This window comes from Bombyx mandarina, chromosome 23 (genome assembly GCF_030267445.1).
Source record: "Bombyx mandarina strain Sakado chromosome 23, ASM3026744v2".
Lineage (NCBI taxonomy): Eukaryota > Metazoa > Arthropoda > Insecta > Lepidoptera > Bombycidae > Bombyx > Bombyx mandarina.
In genome coordinates, this window is record NC_143229.1 from 7168802 (window position 1) to 7184220 (window position 15419).

Sequence of the window (15419 nt, forward strand, 5' to 3'; positions counted from 1 at the left end):
CTCACAAGAGGTCTTACCATCAGTAATTACGCAAATTATAATTTTGCGGGTTTGATTTTTATTACACGATGTTATTCATTCACCGAGGAAGTCAATTTGTTAAGTACGTATTTCATTAGAAAAATTGATAACCGCATGCGGGATTCGAACACTGGTGCATCGCTAGATACGAATACACCGGACGTCTTATCCTTTAGGCCACGACGACTTAAATTATAAAATACTTTCGTTTCTGTTGCTGCATGTACATGTATTATATACATTATTTGTCCAATAAATTTATTATTTCTTTGAATTTTCAACATAACGTTTTGTTCAGTTTTACGCTGAAAAGAACAATCAAACGATTCATAATCAAACATTATCAAAATATTCAGATGATACATATTATGTTAATTTCTGATTAACCATAATATCCTAGTTAAGGTAAATGGTGCGTTTTAACTGATTATGTAAACTCCTTTTTTTTTCTTCAAACAATATTATATTATATATGTATAGCTCTTACAAAATACAATTACTCATATGAATTTCCCATACAGGAAGGAAAAAAACTGGTGTAAAAATATGTTTCATAAAAGGAATTTCAGTGTTTCGAAGCAACAGCAGCACTAATAGGTGGATTTCCAAATGACTTATGTTTCCCACTTTTTCGCGCATTCTGGAACCCTTGTTGGATCGTTGTAGCCACAGCAGCGCCTTGTAAAAATTTGCCCTGAAAAAGAATCACGAAACATTAAGCCATCTTTTGTTAATAAGCTGTTTTGCTCAAAAATAAATTCGATAGGCCGGTGATAGAAATAGGCCATAAATTTAACACTAATTAATGACTTATTTCAAAACTGCGTACTGCAAACAACTATTTTCAAATCTCGTTTAAATGTTCTTTTTTATTGCTTTTTAGCATAACAAGAATACAGTCATAATATTTAAACGACGGCGTTGCCCATGGACATCAGCAATACTAGGGCCCCAGACAAGCCGCTAAAGCTTAAATCACAGCATACGCACCAATCCATCTTTGAATCTCCGTGTCCAAGGCTTAGGTGTGGTTGTCGTAGTACTACTCCCTACGTTAATATCACATGAAACGTGACAAATCTGCGCACACAGCGCTACCATTAAAATAAATGCAAGGAGCTTCATATTGATGTCTCTCACACGAATTTTGTGAGGAATTGAACAAATGCGACACGCGTTCGTATTTATAATGTCTTGAAGGTACAGGAAAATGACAAAATGACAAATTCAAAACATTTCTCATGATTTACCAGTACAGGTTTTCCCGACTGCTAATGAGTAGACATAAGCGTTTTATTATAGCTTATTCATTAAACATTTAGTGATAAATGGCACCCAGTTTAGGCATTCTAAATTGGTTCATAAACCAACAGATGCGAATGGAAGTTTCAAGAAGTTAAGGCTATTTTGAAATATTAAAAACAAGCAGCACTTTTTTCTAAGGAAATACGTACTTTAAGACGTGTTCATAAACGACTTTCACCAATAAGTACCTGTAGCACTGTATAAAACAATCAAACCTACAAAATTACATTTTAGTTACAATTACAATTTTTCTTAATATCCAGTGATAGAGTATATTGCGAGCCGGCACCATAATCTTAGCTATTCCTGCCTTAGCTAGTGCCATTTATAAGGGCGGGATTAGACGTTACACAACAAGATTGATACTTCAAGCCGATTGATACGTCATCATGCAATTGACATGTCCCATTGTGAACGGTGAAATCAACGTTTTGATCTCAAGAGGTCTGGTAACTAACAGATAGCCTGTGATCCATTTATATACGTGTAATATTTTCCTGTGAGCCATTTATAAAAATTTAACAATTAAAATTGGAATGAAATGTAGGTTTTGGGTAAAATTAAATTTCTTTTTTTTCGCTTAACTACTTAGTCTGGCCATAAATACAGTTACAGTTACAGTACAAATACAGTTACAATATTGCAAATAACATTTATTACTTTTACAGTGTGTTAGTTTAATACATAAATATAAAACAATTTAAAGTATAAAAAGCTTATTCGATGTGATCATCATTGGCTGCAATAGTCCTTTAAACGTTGAAGCCAGTTATCAATACAAGCACGCACTCTTTCCATGGGAAAAATTTTCACTGCCAATCGTAAGGATTGTTTTAGGAACTCCAAATTAACATGGCGTTTAGAGCAAGCCGTACTCTCTAAAATTGATCATAAATCATAATCCAGCGGATTAAGGTCGGGACTAGACGACGGCCAGTCTTCAGCTCTGATGAAGTCCGAAACGTTCGTTTGCAACCAAGACTGCGTAGACCGAGCTTTATGACTGGCACCGAGTCTTGCTGGAAAGACCATTCTTGATTATTGAACATGGTGTTGTTAAGGGACTTCACTACCTTCTCAATAATGGTATCTTGATACACTTGTGCCGATGTTTTGACACCTTTTTCACAAAAGTATGGCTCAGTCACTCCTTCATAGCTAATACCCCACCAAACCATCACTGAAGTCGGATAGTGCCCACGTTGCACTCTGTCGACTAATTGGGAAGCTTCCTTAGAGCTTTGAGCATAAATACGGTCATTTTGTTTGTTAAAATGTTGCTCAATTGTAAAAAAATTCTCATCCGTAAACAATTTTTTTTTATGACCTCCCTTTGCGTACCGCTTCAGTAGTTGCTTCGATTTTACCACCTTAATCTCTTTTCAATTACCAGTTAGGAAATTACCAGTACGTCTCTTATAGGCTGCAAGTCCGAAGTCATCTTTTAAAATACGCGACATGGTTCTAGGTGCTATCTTCATCTCCCGAGATAAAATCTTTTGCTTTCGGACAGGATTTCTTCGAATTCTTTCCCTTACTGCTTTGACCACCTTTTTCGTACGAACACTACGTGGACGGCCAGATCTTTTTCTGTCACAAACAGAGGAGGTCTCATTGCACCTATTAATAGCCCGGTACACAAACATTTTACTAATACCAAGCGTACGGAGAGTTTTAAAAATTGCATTTGGCTCCATACCTACTTTGTGTAATGCAATCACAGTGATTCGGTTCTCTTTATCACCCCACTCCATTTTAATATCGCAAAATATTGTACAATGTACTGGCGCCAAAATGAGAAAACGCAATGAGCAATCATATAAAAATAACAGATTCCAAATTCAAATGTAATATTTTGTTTATTTTTAATTGTAACAGTATTTATGGCCAGACTAAGTATACATTAATACGTGAAGCAAAAACTTCTTACCCTTTTTTACGAAAATTTCGCGGATGGAGGATTGTGAAATTTCTCACACTTATAGAGAATATAGAGAGGGCGTGCAGGATGATGTTTTTTTTATTTATGCCTAAAAATACATTAAATCAATAAAAGAAACATGACGCATACTACCATGTATTTGATACACACACACGCATAAAGGCTCTCCGTTTATTGTCAAACTTTTTTTTTTTTTTTAAAGTCTGGTCAAATTGAGAATAGACTGATATTGTTTGTCTTTAATATTGTCTATAATTTATTTGTTTGTCTTTAATATTGTCAATCACCTTTTTTTTAAAGACACAAGCTTAAATAATAATTTGTCATCTCTTATCTAATTAATAAATCGATTTTATTGTGAAGTAGTAAAGGGGTCTCACTCCATAAAACAATATATTATTTCAATTAACAACTAAACCATTATTACACTAAAATTACTGGGTTGAATTTTTCTTTTTATCTTGTAGATACCTCAAATAAAAATAATAATCAACACTTGGAAAATTCTATAATAATAAATATAAACCGCAAGATAAAACCGTGGTTTCTCTGATGGGTCAATCACGTCTAGTCAGACGAGGAAAATACTCTTATGAATTAGTATAAATAAAGATGTTCGGTCATTTCTCATGTCATTCAACGCTGGTACACTGAACATTTTGCACTTATTCAAAATAAAATCCACTATGTACTTCCTTAAGTATTTCATTGTTGTACTGGTAGCCCTGTCATTGATGATTTGCAGTGGACAGGCTGATCCGAAAATTCCTGTCAAAAGTCTGAAGAAGGGTGGAAAAATTATTGTGAGTATATAATATTTAAAGAATATATTTTTTTTATAATTTATTCTCAGGAAGTTTTGTTTAGTAAGCTGGTCAAGTCCAGTGATTTCCCTCCTGACCCAAACAAAAGCATCCTAAATAAATTTTACCTTTGTTTTATATGTAAATACAAAATCAAAACTCATAGAATTTATAAGTTTCCTAAACACAATAATTAGAACTAAATTAAACTTTAAAAACTCACTAAAGATTAATTAACTAAAGACTTTTTTTAGTCCCAACCTCTTTTATTTATCGACGTTTTTTTTTCAGGCCAAAGGCTTTAAAGTTCTCACCGCAGCGGGAACAGCCCATGAAGTCTATAGCCACGTGCGTAACCGTGGGAATCAAGGTTAATCACGAACTACCTTAGAAACAACATAAACTTACAAATCAATAATGTTTTTTTGTTTTTAAATAAATATTATAAAGGTATCATTACAATATCCGTTGGTTTTCTTTACAGTTCAGTTTATTACTCCACTTTCCCACCCTACCCCATAATATCTGTGTATTTTGACCGCCAGTTCATTACAACTTGATTAATGCGATAATACATAAGTAACACAAACAAAATTTACAATTCAACTTCAAGAAAGGAAACGGCTTCACATTGTGACCCTTTATAGAGCCCGGTAACACATTATCAGCAGGCTAGCCATGAGTTCATTCACTCAACAATACAATAAAAAACACTTACTCAATAAACCGAACAAAGCAAATATAAAAAAATGGAGTTTTCTCATTCATCAAAAGCATTTTTTCAATGGTAATTATAAAGCTTTACCGACACCATTTCTCCAGTAACAAACTTTCCATTTATGTTTTTACAATCGCTGGTCTTATCCAAACCTAATTCTTTGAATTATCGGATCTACAATTATCTTGATTACATTTTTAAACAGAAGTGTCGTTTTTCTAACGTCATGAATGTTGAAAGTACATACTGATTATTGAGATGCATTGAAATTTTTTTTTACTTTTACACAGAAAAACAGCAATTTAAGTCGTCGAAAATCAAGTATTCTGTAATGATTATATTAATATACATAAAATATTCGGTAATTTGAATTTATGCTAATTTTAATTTCATAGCATGGCTAGGAACCTCTAGGACTACGCAGGAACTTAGCTTCGCTTTATGTTTTATGAGGAGTATTCTGGGGGCTTCATCCATATTACCTAGAATCATAGCGTTGATCCACAGTGCCTTGCCTGGGATATTTTTTTCACATACCACCCGGCTTTGGAATGAACTTTTTCCAAAGTGTTTGTTTAAGAGCTTATCATTCTTCAAATAAGCAATAGGTAGCTGCCTAGTTGTGTTCCTGAAATTCTTGACGATGGTAGCCTTAGATCGTTGGGTAATCCTTTAACTTTACTATATATCTATCAACCTTAACAGTCAATAAAAATATTTGTAACAACATGCAAGCTAATGTACTAATGGTATATAAATGGTATATATTCAATAAAAAACAATGGATATAAGAATGTAATAATTTATTTTCATTCATCGTAGACTCTATACGTTATACTTTTAGTAATCCACAACTAAATTTTCCTGACTATCGTAGGCAACGTGATTATCTATAAAATTACTGAATCTCAAAACTTTGAAATGTTAAAATAAAATAAAATATATATTTTAAGCTGAAATGGAGCTAGATATAAACTTGAAAAGATAGTATGTAGTTTATTTATTTTTGTTTTCATTTCACGTCAATGGAGAATTAAAAATATGCGTGATATTCCGCATAGCGTGAGTTCCGTAAAGACAACTGTTTATTTTAGATACAGTTAGAGAACCGTTTTTAGATACAGCTTAAAAAGCAACGACATGCTTGGGTCCATTACCAAAAAAGATAATAATGAGGACCACGTGAATGCTTCGTAACAAGATGACACTATAAAAGTTGTATACGGTTGTAAGTTGTCTGCTGTTATGACATAAGCATGTGGAGTGTTCCCTCACGCGACCGGCGCCCGCATTAACTTCCTCCAGGTCGCTCAATCCCGTTTATACAAGATAGCTGTCGAAACATTATGATATGCGAAGAATATAAATCTTCACGATAGCTTCGAAATCGAGCCACTACGTAAGTATCTGAAGTTAGCCTCAGAAATCTTCTTCGAAAAAGCGGCGCGACGCTATAATCCAATTATAGAGGCATTTATTTACATACCTGACCCAGACGACGGGACAAAGCACAGCCGCCGTAGCCCTAAGCATAGCTTTTCGGATCCTCCCAATCCACTCTCAGTGGTTTTAGATACCCCAAACACCGGTCATCGTTCTCAATCGACAAGAGTGCGCGACCTAACTTTTAGACACGATCCACTAAGTTTCTCGCCGGTTCATATGATTTGGTCGCGATTCCGATCCGGTGGTATTATAGATTCTATGAAGTATGGCTAGTACTATAGCTAATGTGAGCAAGTTTTCGCAGGCTGAGCCCCGTGAGCTGAAATAACCCCTCGAGGCTACCAGAGGATAAAACACATGAATCGGTTGTAACCCATAAACACACACGCGTCTTCTACTGCATTATTCAACTGTCATAGTAATAAGTGATTTTAAACATGTCGCCATTTTTGTTTCAAAATGGATCCATCACGATAGTCTGAAAGAATCATCATCATGAATAAGTCCTGAAGAATCAGCATTCTTTAGGGCTTAGTCATTGAGATGCTGCTTGTTCTAAGTGAAACTACTCAAAACAGAGTAATAATATATTTGAAATCCACAAACCTGTAGTTCTGCTTCAATTATATTCATCACAGCAGATCAAAGCTGATAATTACGACAGAGGTTCATTCTTAGCAATTGAAAACGATGAAAAACCAATATTACAGACGAACGACGTTCATGGGGTCGATGGGACAGTGGTTCCGGAAGTGGCGAATCGACATCAACCCCACGAAAAGCACAGCGGTGCTCTTCAAAAGGGGTCGCCCTCCTAACACCACTTCGAGCATCCCACTCCTTAATAGGCGCGCAAACACCTCCGCCGTTAGCCCCATCACTCTCTTTGGCCAGCCCATACCGTGGGCCTCGAAGGTCAAATACCTAGGCGTCACCCTCGACAGAGGGATGACATTCCGTCCCCACATAAAAACCGTACGCGACCGCGCCGCGTTTATACTAGGACTACTCTACCCAATGCTTTGTAGTTGAAGCAAACTGTCCCTCCGCAATAAGGTAACTCTCTACAAAACTTGTATACGCCCCGTCATGACGTATGCAAGCGTAGTGTTCGCTCACGTAGCCCGCACTCACTTGAAATCCCTTCAGGTTATTCAATCCCGATTCTGCAGGATAGCCGTCGGAGCACCATGGTTCCTGAGGAACGTGGATCTCCACGATGACCTGGAGCTCGATTCAGTTAGTAAGTATCTGCAGTCGGCATCGCTGCGCCATTTTGAGAAGGCGGCACGATATGAGAACTCTCTCATCGTGGCCGCTGGAAACTACATACCCGACCCAGTAGACCGAATGGTAAACCGTCGACGTCGCCCAAAACACGTCATTACGGATCCTCCTGATCCATTAACGGTGCTTTTAAGCACCACAAGCACCGGTCACCGTCCTCGTCGAACCCGTCGCTTGTGACGAAGGGCTCGACGAGCGAATTAACCCACAGACACACAGCCCACTGAGTTTCTCGCCGGATCTTCTCAGTGGGTCGCGTTTCCGATCCGGTGATAGATTCTGCGAAGCACTGCTCTTGCTAGGGTCAGTGTTAGCAACTCTCCGATCTGAGCCCCGCGAGCTCACCTACAAACGTTAGGGCGAAGCTGAAATAGCCTCTCAAGGCTATCAGCGTAGGTAGAAAAAAAAAAAAAAAAACATGGGGTAGTCCGTGGTGACTACGGGATTTTTTTTAATTCCCTTATTGGCAGACGAGCATACGGCCCACCTGATGGTGAGTGGTTACCGTCGCCCATGGACATCAGCAATGCCAAGGGCAGAGCCAAGCCGCTACTAATCCTTAAATACAAGCCTCGTTTGAAGAAGGACATGTCATAATACTAAACTCGTAATTACAATAAAACGTGAGATTAAGCCGTAAAGGTAGTTTTAGCTATGCACAGACTCGCTAAAAAGACGGATGACAAGAAAGAAAATGAGATGATAGAAAAGCTCGCCATTCTTTATTCCTTAACTATTTTATTTGGGATAAAGAGAATGCTTCTTGATGTTATCAATTTAGCGTAACAAAATCGTATTTTTTATATGTAGTAAGATGTATTTTTTATAAGTGTACAACGAATTTGGATATTTCTGCGAAAATTCCAACTCGCATCTCGAAATCACCTGGCGTCAGTAACAACCGTAAAGATGCACGTCTAAGCTTAAAATATGGACAATTAAATAAAATATTTCACAAAGCTATGCAAATATAATTCACATCTATAACATACGTAATTGAAACATAGCACGAGAGAAGATAAATTGCATCTGATGGTAAAATCGTTTATAAAATATTTTAAAACCAGGAGAACCTACCTACTACCACGTAATACGAAAATTAGTTATTATTCACAAACACGGAAATGTTGGTAATGAATTATGAATGACAACAACAGTGAGAATTTTGTCATATACCGTAGGAAAGCCACAGGATAATATTCGGTTTTTTGATGAGTCAGTTGCTAAAGTTTAAGTCAGGGAAACCCTCCTTAAGACAGCATAAATTTACATAAAATTTTCGTTTTCAAGTCGTCGTGACCTAAAGGATAAGAAGACATTGTATTCAGTGCATTCGTATCAAGCGATATGACTATACCGGTGTTCAAATGCTGCAGGCAGGTACCAATTTTTATAATAAAAATCAAACCCGCACAAATTATAACTTGCGTAGTTATTATTGGTGGTAGGACGATCCTGCGGACAGAATGGAAAGCAGTCGACGTCGCCCAAAACACTTCATCTCGGATCCTCCCGATCCACTAACGGTGCTTTTAGGTACTTCAAGCACCGGTCACCGTTCTTAAATTAACTCTCAGACACAGCCCACTGAGTTTCTCGCCGGATCTTCTCAGTGGGTCGCGTTTCCGATCTGGTGGTAGATTCTGCGAAGCACGGCTCTTGCTAGGGTTCGTGTTAGCATCGTCGTCGGGTTTGAGCCTCGTGAGCTCACCTACTAGTTACGGTTACGCTGGAATAGCCGCTCCAGGATACCAGCTTAGGTAGGAAAAAAAAAAAGTGAGCCCGCAAGGGTAGGTAAGGTGTTTCGGTTTGAAGTGTGGGGCAGTCGTTGTGCTGTACAGGCTGAGACATAACTCATGTTTCAATGTGGGTGGCGGCGTTTACGTTGTTGATGTCTATGGTTCCCGGTGACCACTTAACACCAGGTGAGCCGTAAGCTCGTTCACTCATCTAAGGAATAAGAAAAAAATATATAAAAGATATTTATATTGTATTGTGTGCACCTTAGTTGACCCTCTTAAAAAATCCAAAAACTTCAAATACAATGAACTTCTTTGAATTATTTTGTTATTTTATTCATGGCTCTCTCAATGATGATTTGTGGAGAACAAGCTGATCCTAAAATTCCTACCCAGGCTCTGAAGTAGGGCGGAAAAGAGAGGGAGTGCAGAATGCTAATATTTTTTTAATTATGCCTAAAGAATACATTAAATCAATAAAAAAAACATGACACATACTACCATGTATTTAACACATTCACACGTACCTATATAGGCGCTCTTTTTATTGTCACTTTTTTATTTTTAAAAGTCTGGTCAAACATGGGTCAAACTGAGAATAGATTGATATTGTTTGTCTTTAATATTATTTGTCTATAATGTAGTCTTAGCGAAATCTATGATTATAGGAAGTGAAACAATAGTCTTTGACAATAGAACCATAATAATGTTCAAACTTATAATTTCAATTAGAAGAATTTCGACTAACAGGGGACCACTAGTTAATTTTATTGTTTACTATTAATCGAAGCGAATGATTTAATAGTGTTATCAATATAACCCATAATTGTTTCAAATTAGTAAAAAGAATACGAATGATATTCTACTATGGATAGTCACCTTTTTTTTTAATACGCTTTTATTAGCTTCAGACGTATGTATGTATGTTAGTAACGGAATCTTTGAACATGATTTTGACCCCCTTCAAAACGTCGAATTAACTCGAAATTTGGTATACTTATTAAGGACCAATGACAATTAAATATTAAAAAAATAAAAATAAATGAAATTCAACTAAAAAATGAAAAATAAATAATAGTTTAACAAAACTAACAAAATACGCTTTTATAGAAAATCCAACTAAAAAATAGAAAATAAATTTTAATAAATTTGAATTAAAAATAGCGTAAGAAAAAATTCTTTTATTATAAAAAAGCATGGGGTGCTTTTCAGGATATTATCAAAACTAGCGGTCCCGCAGTAGTCGAAATTCTACTATAATTAATTGGAATTGAAAATTTGTACACTATTATGATTGTATTTATACTTCTATAATCACAAATTTCGCCAAGGCTACTCTATAAAAAAATATTAATAAGACAAACAATATTTAATCTATTCTCAATTTGATCACAGACGTCAAGAACAAAAGTTTGACAATAAATAGTATGCATGCGTGTGTGCGTCAAATACATGGTATGTAGTGTGTGTAATGTTTTCTTTAATGTTTTAATGTATCTTTTATGCATTATTTAAAAAAAATATTAACATTGTGCACTTCTTCTCTATATTCTCTATAAGTGTGGAAAATTTCATACTGCTCCGTCCGCGCATTTTCGTAAAAAGGAGTACAAAATTTTTGCTTCACGTATTAATATATAGATAACCCTTATACTCATATCTGTTCATAAAATATTTATTAATCAATGTGAAACAAACGACATTTTTTTATGTAATTCTCTCAAAAGATGACTTAAAATAGTTATAACTACTGATAGCATGCACCCATGCCTTTTTTTACAATAAAATTCATTTTTCTTACACTATTTTTAATTAAAATTTATTACAATTTATTAAACACATTATTGTGAAGTAATAAAGGGGTCTCACACCATAAGCAATAGATTATTTCAATGAACAACTAAACCATTATTACACTAAAATTACTGAGTTGAATTTTTCCTTTTTATTTTGTAGATACTTCAAATAAAAATAATAATCAACACTTGGAAAATTCTATAATAATAAATATAAACCGCAAGATCAAACCGTGGTTTCTCTGAAGGGTTAATCACGTCTAGTCAGATCAGGAAAATACTCTTATGAATTAGTATAAATAAAGATGTTCGGTCATTTTTCTTGTCATTCAACGCTGGTACACCGAACATTTAGCTGTTATTCAAAATAAAATCCACTATGTACTTCCTTAAGTATTTCATTGTTGTACTGGTAGCCCTGTCATTGATGATTTGCAGTGGGCAGGCTGATCCGAAAATTCCTGTCAAAAGTCTGAAGAAGGGTGGGAAAATTATTGTGAGTATATAATATTTATAGAATATATTTTTCAATAATTTATTCTCAGTAGGTTTTGTTTAGTAAACAAGTCCAGTGATTTCCCTCCTGACCCAAACAAAAGCATCCTAAATAAATTTTACCTTTGTTTTATATGTAAATACAAAATCAAAACTCATAGAATTTATAAGTTTCCTAAGCACAATAATTAGAACTAAATTAAACTTTAAAAACTCACTAAAGATTAATTAACTAAAGACTTTTTTTATTCCCAACCTCTTTTATTTATCGACGTTTTTTTTTCAGGCCAAAGGCTTTAAAGTTCTCACCGCAGCGGGAACAGCCCATGAAGTCTATAGCCACGTGCGTAACCGTGGGAATCAAGGTTAATCACGAACTACCTTAGAAACAACATAAACTTACAAATCAATAATGTTTTTTTGTTTTTAAATAAATATTATAAAGGTATCATTACAATATCCGTTGGTTTTCTTTACAGTTCAGTTTATTACTCCACTTTCCCACCCTACCCCATAATATCTGTGTATTTTGACCGCCAGTTCATTACAACTTGATTAATGCGATAATACATAAGTAACACAAACAAAATTTACAATTCAACTTCAAGAAAGGAAACGGCTTCACATTGTGACCCTTTATAGAGCCCGGTAACACATTATCAGCAGGCTAGCCATGAGTTCATTCACTCAACAATACAATAAAAAACACTTACTCAATAAACCGAACAAAGCAAATATAAAAAAATGGAGTTTTCTCATTCATCAAAAGCATTTTTTCAATGGTAATTATAAAGCTTTACCGACACCATTTCTCCAGTAACAAACTTTCCATTTATGTTTTTACAATCGCTGGTCTTATCCAAACCTAATTCTTTGAATTATCGGATCTACAATTATCTTGATTACATTTTTAAACAGAAGTGTCGTTTTTCTAACGTCATGAATGTTGAAAGTACATACTGATTATTGAGATGCATTGAAATTTTTTTTACTTTTACACAGAAAAACAGCAATTTAAGTCGTCGAAAATCAAGTATTCTGTAATGATTATATTAATACACATAAAATATTCGGTAATTTGAATTTATACTAATTTTTATTTCGTGGCTCGCTAGGAACCTCTAGGACTACGCAGGAACTTAGGTTCGCTTTATGTTTTATGAGGAGTATTCTGAGGGCTTCATCCATATTACCTAAAATCATAGCGTTGATCTACAGTGCCTTGCCTGGGATATTTTTTCCACATAACACCCGGCTTTGGAATGAACTTTTTTCCAAAGTGTTCATTTAAGAGCTTATCATGCTTCAAATGAGCAATAGGGTTCTTGACGATGGTAGCCTTAGATCATTGGGTAATCCTTTAACTTTACTATGCCATAAATGACAGACATATATGCATATGTCTGGCCATAAATACTGTTATAATAAAAAACAAAAAAAAATCTATGGCAAATAACATTTATTACTTTTACAGTGTGTTAGTTTAATACATAAATATAAAACAATTTAAAGTATAAAAAGCTTATTCGAAGTGGTTTCCATTGGCTGCAATACAGTCCTTTAAACGTTGAGGCCAGTTATCAATAGAAGCACGCACTCTTTCCATGGGAAAATTTTTCACTGCCAATCGTACGGATTGTTTTAGGGACTCCAAATTATCATGGCGTTTAGAGCAAGCCGTACTCTCTAAAACTGAACATAAATCATAATCCAGCGGATTAAGATCGGGTTTAGACGACGGCCAGTCTTCAGCTCTGATGAAGTCCGAAACGTTCGTTTCCAACCAAGACTGCGTACACCGAGCTTTATGACCTGGTGCCGAGTCTTGCTGGAAGGACCGTTCTTGATTATTGAACATGGTGTTGTTAAGGGGCTTCACTACCTTCTCAAGAATGGTATCTTGATACACTTGTGCCGATGTTTTGATACCTTTTTCACAAAAGTATGGCTAAGTCACTCCTTCATAGCTAATACCCCACCAAACCATCACTGAAGTCGGATAGTGCCCACGTTGCACTCTGTCGAATAATTGGGAAGTTTTCTTAGAGCTTTGAGCATAAATTCGGTCATTTTGTTTGTTAAAATGTTTCTTAATTGTAAACATTTTCTCATCCGTAAACAAAAATTTTCTATGACCTCCCTTTGCGTACCGCTTCAGTAGTTGTTTCGATTTTACCACCCTATTCTCTTTTAAATTATCAGTTCAGAAATGACCAGTACGTCTCTTATAGGCTGCAAGTCCTAAGTCAGCTTTTAAAATACGCGACATGGTTCTAGGTGCTATCTTCATCTCCCGAGATAAAATCTTTTGCTTTCGGACAGGATTTCTTCGAATTCTTTCCCTTACTGTTTTGACCACCTTTTTCGTACGAACACTACGTGGACGGCCAGATCTTTTTCAGTCACAAACAGAGGAGGTTGCACCTATTAATAGCCCGGTACACAAACATTTTACTAATACCAAGCAAAAAAGATAAAAATGAGAACCACGTGAATGCTTCGTAACAAGATGACACTATAAAAGTTGTATACGGTTGTTGTCTGCTGTTATGACTTATACATGTGGAGTATTTCCTCACGCGACCCGCACCCACATTAACTTCCTCCAGGTCATCTAATCCAGTTTATGCAGGATAACTATTGAAACATCATGATTTGCGAGGAATATAAATCTTCACAATGTCCTCGAAATCGAGCCACTGCGTAAGTATTTGAAATTAGCGTCAGAAAGTTTCTTCGAAAAAGCAGCGCAACGCGTTAATCCTATTATCGTGGTTGCCTCTATTTACATACCTGACCCAGACGACGGAACAAAGCACAACCGTCGTAGCCCTAAGCATAGCTTGTTGGATCCTCCCAATACACTCTCAGTGGTTTTAAGTACTCCAAGCACCCGATATCGCTATCAATCGACAAGACTTGGATGTGCGACTTAACTTTTAGACACAATCCACTAAGTTTCTCGCCGGTTCATATGATTTGATCGTGATTCCGATCCGGTGGTATTATAGATTCATATTATTATAGCTAATGTGAGCAAGTCTTCTCAGGCTGAGCCCTATTAGCTATAATAACAACTCGAGGGTACCAGCGATTAGATAGAATAAAACACACGAATCGGATCTAGCCAATCAATACGCACGCGTCTTCTACTGCATTATTCAACCGTCATAATAATAAGTGATTTTTAATCGTATAGCCGTTTTTGTTTCCAACTGGATCCCTTACGATAGTCTGAATGAATCGTCATCATGAATAAGTCCTGACGAATCAGCATTTTTTAGGCTCTCACTTTCGTACAATGACTCCGGTTTATTTCTGCGAAAATTCCAACTCGCATTTCGAAATCAAGTCTGGCGTCAGTAACAACCGTAAAGATACACGTCTAAGCTTAAAATATGGACAATTAAATGCAATATTTCTCAAAATTATGCAAATATAATTAACATCTATAACATACGTACCTAATTGAAACATAACATGAGAGAAGATAAATTGCATCTGATGGTAAAATCGTTTTTAAAAATATTTTAAAACCAGGAGAACCTATCTACTACCACGTAATACGAAAAATAGTTATTTCACAACTCACAAACACGGGAATGTTGGTGATGAATTTACCGTAGGAAAGCCACAGGATAATATTCGGTTTTTTGATGCGTCAGTTGCTAAAGCTTAAGTCAGGAAAACCCTCCTTAAGACAGAATAAATTTACATAAAACTTTCGTTTTCAAGTCGTTGTGGCCTAAAGGATAAGACATTGCATTCGGTGCATTTGTATCAAGCGATATGACTATACCGGTGTTCAAATGCTGCAGGCAGGTACCAATATTCGTAATGAAAAACGAGCTTAACAAATACTCACTA

General features: G+C 35.7%; 3 long non-coding RNA genes across 3 annotated transcripts; 2 read left to right on the forward strand and 1 right to left on the reverse strand.

Moving 5' to 3' along the window:
* Positions 1-261: 261 nt before the first annotated feature.
* LOC149500142 (uncharacterized) lies at positions 262-1189 on the reverse strand. The gene is made up of 2 exons (XR_016325203.1): positions 1012-1189; positions 262-715 (listed from the first exon to the last, which is right to left on the reverse strand). It is a non-coding gene; the product is annotated as an uncharacterized LOC149500142 (long non-coding RNA).
* A 2455-nt stretch (positions 1190-3644) lies between these two features.
* Positions 3645-4533, forward strand: LOC114245620 (uncharacterized). Its single transcript, XR_016325204.1, has 2 exons — positions 3645-4071; positions 4363-4533. It is a non-coding gene; the product is annotated as an uncharacterized LOC114245620 (long non-coding RNA).
* Positions 4534-10590: 6057 nt separating this feature from the next.
* Positions 10591-12009, forward strand: LOC149500143 (uncharacterized). Its single transcript, XR_016325244.1, has 2 exons — positions 10591-11553; positions 11839-12009. It is a non-coding gene; the product is annotated as an uncharacterized LOC149500143 (long non-coding RNA).
* Positions 12010-15419: the final 3410 nt, after the last annotated feature.